A 6,232-nucleotide genomic window follows, 5' to 3' on the forward strand; every position below is an offset into this window, starting at 1 on the left:
AATAAAGACAACAAAGAATTAAGAGCTAAGAACTTAATATAATGAAGAAATAGAACAAGACGAATTAAAGGGTTGAGAGATGCAAAAAATTCAAGAGTTCCAACCTAAGAGTGGAAGTAGCAGTTAAATGGAAGAAGGGGGCTCCAACCCGGACCTATGCCCAAGTCCTTGCCGCAAATTGCACCTTGTGAAGATATGAGAGTAGGGGTAGCAATACGGGCCAGCCTGGCCTGGCCCGCCTTTGGACCGTCAGAATATTGGTTGCATCGGCCCAGCCCTTATTGTTAAAAGGGCTCAAAATGTCAGTCTGTCCCATATTTGGCAAGGCTGGCAGGCCAGCGGGCTGGCCCGTTTTGTTTTTTTCAAAACACACATTAAAGCTTTTAGACAAAAATAAATAATTCAAACAATACATAAATGTCTTTTAAAACAAAAAATCACAAACAAAAGACACAATCTCATAATAACATATTGCATTAGTACAAAGCTTAAATTCTAAACGACAAACCACCATAGTCTTAATCTTTTAGACTCCTAGTTCACAATAGAGCTTATAACTCCTAAGTTTTAAAAGTGTAAAAGAATCAAAACTATTATATTATAAATCAATCATAATAAAGTATATATATTATTCAATTTAATTTGAATTCGACTACATTAAAAATATAAATTGAAACCCAGACGAATTCAATTAATTTTCCAAAAGGAATCAAAATCAGTAGTTTTGTTTGAGTTTCCAATTTTCCATTTCAATTAATTAAATGTTTAAATTTGATTCAAACACTTCTAATTGTCAGTGAAACTCCACCTTTATCTGATAAAATATACAATAATTGGATAAGAGTGAAGATAATAGATAACTACATAATGAGATATTAAATGTTCAATTTACAAAGAGAAAAAAGAATTATATGCTTAAGCATCCAAACATAAGTTAAAATTATAAAACATAAGTTAAAATTGTAAAAGTTTAATCTTAATTGCAATGAGCAACATGATATACAAATGAACTTTAATCTTAATGTTGGCCCGTCGGGCCAGCCCGCCCCGACCCTCCATGGCCCGTCTAAAAAACGGGCTTCCAAAACGGGTAGAATACGGGCTTTTGGGCTAAAACCCTCAGCCCAAAACGCTAAAAATACCTATCTGAACGGGCTGGTCCGTCGGGCCATGCCCATTTTGCTATCCCTATATGAGAGTAGAGATTTTTTTATTTATTAAAATGACTAAGAATAGACCGTTGCTAGTTTTTTTTATTATTAAAATGACTAAATTGAATTGAGAATGACTTTTCTGTTAATTATAGGGTTATGGTTTTCTTAATTGTGGTCAAATAAAATGAATAGGCAATGACTTAAAACAGTGGTATGAAAGTACAATACGCCACAATTTTGAGAATAATTATGACCATAATATCAAAAACCATGCTTCAATATAATGAATAGGCAATAATATTTTTAAAACAATGGCCTATTGTTCTTTAAGACTGCAGTTTTAAAACTGTTGAAGGTGGGGGCATTGGCTGTAGGCCAAAAATATAATAGTGTATTATAGAACTCAAGAGTTAGAAATGAAAGAAACTATATAAAAATGATATATAATGATAAATTGGTTAGATTTGATAATTAAGAGGATATTTAATGATGCCTTCTAAAAAGTTGTCTTACATATAATAGTGAAGTACTTTAATCTCACTTATATAAGAACAAGTAAGACAGAGTATCTATACAAATATATAAAGGGAAAACATAAAATAACTACATATGAAATTTTTTATGTTTCTCTAATTTACCCTTTCATATTTCTAATTTTTCATATCTATCTTCTTGCACATAAAGATGTATCAGGTATACTTGCATCAGAGATGAGCAGTCCTAGGATTTACTAATGTGACACTAATGTAAAAAAAAAAGAATAAATAACTATGAGACAATTCGAGACCCGAATAAGCAACAAAGCAACACAATTACTTAACAAACATTAACATATGTCTGTCCCCTGTGTCATTAACTTATATGCTCCGGTAATGTAAGATTTTCTAAAGGTGTCAAAACACAACCAGAATGGCGCGATGGAAATACTTTCAACATCTTTGATAATGAACTAATTAACATATAAGATAGCCTAATACAATGCATTGCATATACATGCAACAATACACCCAATCTGTAACAAATATATGGCTAAGTAAGGGAGAAGAGAGATTTGGAAAAAGACAAGTTTAATTGGACTACACATACATCAAAAGTAATCAACGTAGTTTTCTAAAATTGGAAACTAGTTTGCAGACAAGATTGTGACGTGCTGTAATAGCCTTGGACTGAGATCATAAACTGCAATGCTCTTCTAGTTGTTTGATTGAAGTTGGGATCAGGGAATGAAGTCATAGTGACATGAACCATGACCTACATGAAAAATACAAACAGTAACCAGACACAGGTTATTATAATAGATCACCTTCATTGGTACATGACTCCAGAGGTTATAAAAAATTATTGAGAGTAGTAAATAAGGTTATAAAGATTGGTTATACACTATTAAAATATACTTGATACCACTCATGTCAATTTAGTCCAAAGGTTTTAGAATAGATCTGTTTCAGAAACCTATGCTTAACAACTTTACCTTCAAGTTATTTGAACATAGGCACATGATATCCACACACGTAAAAACACAGGCACATAAAAAGTTGTGCTAGTTTACCTAGTCAGCTGCATCTTATGCACAAAATGTGAATGCTTTTATTTTGAGTAATTCTATTGTTCAAATCAGTTGCCTATGGCGGATGGTGGCGGCCAAAATTTAGCCATGAAGGCGTTGCGGATGGCGTTGCGGGCAAATGGCGGATGTCATCATGGCGGTTGAAAAAAATAAATAAAAAATATAACATAATATGAAAAATAAAATAATAAATACAATAACACAAAAATCAGACAATAACAAAAAGTTTAATAAAAATCATTAAATATTAATGTCTCATAAAAATCACTAAAAAGTAACATAAACAATACTAATAAGTCTTGTCAACATTCACAACTAAAAATCAAAGGAAAACACAAATATAAAATGCAAAAGATATAATTTTCTAAATATCCTCCTCCTCCCCAACATCATCCTCTACAGTTGCAAACTCAGCAACATGATAATGGCAATAAAGCAAAATTAAAAAAAGAAGCTGGAAAAAAATAAACTGGAAAAAAAAATTATGCACAAAAAAATTTGGAAAAGAAAAACTGAAAAACAAAAACTAATCTGGACAAAAAAAAGTATTCTAAAAAAAATTATTATAAAGATAAAAGAAAACAAAATTAAAAAATAGATGAAGAGATGAGAAGAATAAGGAAGAATGAAATTAACAGTAAGCTTAGTAGGGAGAGAAGAAGGAGTTGAAGGACGAGGCTTCAAGTATGACAATGGAGTCTTTGGTGAGGAGGAAGTTTTGAGAGAGGGAGGCAATAGATAGAAGATGCAAAAATAGAAAGGCTAGGGTTTTAATTTTTAAAATTTAAAACATGGAATGGGCCCAAAAAAACACATCTGAGCCCAATTGTTTTTTTAAAAACTGTCCATAAACGAAAATTTTCGTCATCCCCGCCATGGCGGCTTTTTTTAACAAAAGGCGGACACGACCATATGGCGTGAATTTCCAAATGGCTAATGGCGGTAGCCCAAAAAACACCTCTGCCATGGCCGCAATTGGGCAACATTGGCTCAAATTCGGCATCAACTACATCAAAGAAATGCAGAATTACTGATAACTGGCACAAATACAACACAATACATTGATACAGGAAAAATTCATAAAATTAATGGCACATATCTTTGATGAAGAAGTATCTAAGATTTCAACCTAAAACCGCTTAGGAACTATCTTAACATGAGAAGCAACAAAAGATTTTGATGTGTGAGAGATAAAGTAATAACTAATAGACAAAATACCATATGGTTTTGGAGAAAAAAATCCAAAAGTAAACCTAAGAAATATCTTACATGCCAATATTTTGAAACACAATGGTCAATGCAACTATTTTTACCCATGTGTAGCTAAGATTCCTTGTACCTGAGAAAATAAAATGGAAAACAAAATATTATCATTCATATTCGAACATTACCCCAATAATGCAAAAGCTAACAGCAAATAGCTCCGTTTGAGGACTAAAGAAACTAATTTTCAAAAATGGCACGATGGCATTCCAAGGACATTAAAAACAACATGCTTTAGCTTTATCAAGCAGCTTAATCAATTAAAAGAAAGGTTAAAAATAAAGAGTTTACTTACTTGTTGTCAACACACTTGTTGAAACAGGATTGCGTCATCCTGAAAAGTAAAAGCAACAAAGGGTTAGCCAAATGAATTATTATCCTATAGAAAAACATATTTTTCCTTTTTTAGGGGACGGGGAGAAAGCACACGTTTAAGGGTTTTAATCGGGCGTCACACTCATGTCTAGCTGCTCTATTGATTGAGCTGACAATTGGGGATGCCGAATGAATTATCATGCTACCAATACAAACAAAGAATCTTCCTAAACAATATGCATTCAGATTCAACATTATACTTGCTATTCGCCCACAACAGCAAACATTACAAAATAAATACTCTACTTCCAACTGAAAGGCTCCCTTAACTTCTAAAGATAAAGATTGGGATAATATCACACCTGGAGTTACTAGATTTATGTATATTAAGTCAATCAATCAAGACAATGGAAAAGTTTTATCACATGATAGAGATTAGAATATTGTGTTGAATGAGTGGGAAAACTAAGCAAGATAAGATTAAAAGTGAATGCATTAGGGAGAAAGTTGGAGTGACTCTTATTGTAGAATTGTACTTTACATGATTTGGACATGCCTGGAGAAGTCCAGTAGAAGCCTTATAAGGAAAGTATATCGTCAAATGGAAGTTAGTCTAATTCCGAGATGAAGAAGAGCGAGACCAAGAAAAATCATAGAGCAAATGACATGAGAAAGACTTAGGACTCAATGTTTTATTAATAAATGTAATTTATGGTAGAACATTATGATATTGTTTGATTCATGTAACCGACATCGCCTAGTGGGATAAAGGCTAGGTAATTAATTTTACATTGTTCCTTGTTATACATAAATACAAAATGGTAATGATTTGAGTAAACTGATATATGAAATATGCATAGTAATATGGGTGTAAGCGGTTCTGGTTTAAACTGCAAAACTGATGGAACCGAACTGAATCAAACTGCAAAATGTGGTTCGGTTCTGTAACATCGCGAATTTTATGATTTTGAATTATAAGATTTTATTAATATTGTTATTAATTATATTTTCGAAAATGAATTTCTGGGAATGTTGGTAAAGAATTAGACAAAACTCTAGTTGAGTTTTAGTCTTGTAATTCTATTTCCAATTTGGTGGTAAATGTTCATGATTTTCGGAGATAGTCAGTTTTGGACCACTGTCGGGGCCGAATCTCACCCAGTATGGCTCAAAAAGTGGTTTTTGAGTTCCATAACTCGGAATCGAATTCCGATCACGCCGTTGGCTTTGTAATTTCATTTCGAGTCAATATAGACTCTAAGTACACTCATACCTATTTTCTAAATATTTTTCACTCGGAATGCCGAAATCTGAGATTCTAATCGAATATTAAGATCGGGCGATTTCTAATACCCGATCGAGTATTGGCCGATAATACTCAGGCATGTTTACGCACGTGTCCGCGAGGTGATCATTTCGTATTGGGATGTGAGATTTGACTTCCATAAAGCAAATCCCACATCACTTTCACCAATATCTCATGAGCTCATCATTAGCCACCCTAGGAGATTTTTCATGATTGCCTAGAGGGAAATCTGATTTCCCTCTCTCCTTAAACCCTCACACTTCACTCTCACACTCTCTCATTTACAAAATTTTCAAGAGAAGGTAAAAATCCTCTCTTCATGTTTTCTCTCATTTCTCCTTGTTTCTTCCATCTTCAATCCTTGATCTCTCAACATTCAACCAATGGATGTTGATGAGATTTAAGTATGTTGTTCATGAGTATGTCAAGAACATATTCAACCGTTGAAATTTTCTAAAACGCTTTCTAACTCATTTTCTCCTCAAAACCGAAAATGATGATGTTCTTGAACTTATGAAAATATTTTGTTGAAACCATGAACAACTTGTGTTCATGGAGTTGTTATAATGTTTTATTACATGTATTTGGTTGTTTTAGCCAAAGGGAATGATGATGAAATCAAAGGAA

Source organism: Lupinus angustifolius, chromosome LG04 (assembly GCF_001865875.1).
Source record: "Lupinus angustifolius cultivar Tanjil chromosome LG04, LupAngTanjil_v1.0, whole genome shotgun sequence".
In the NCBI taxonomy this organism is placed as follows: Eukaryota; Viridiplantae; Streptophyta; class Magnoliopsida; order Fabales; family Fabaceae; genus Lupinus; species Lupinus angustifolius.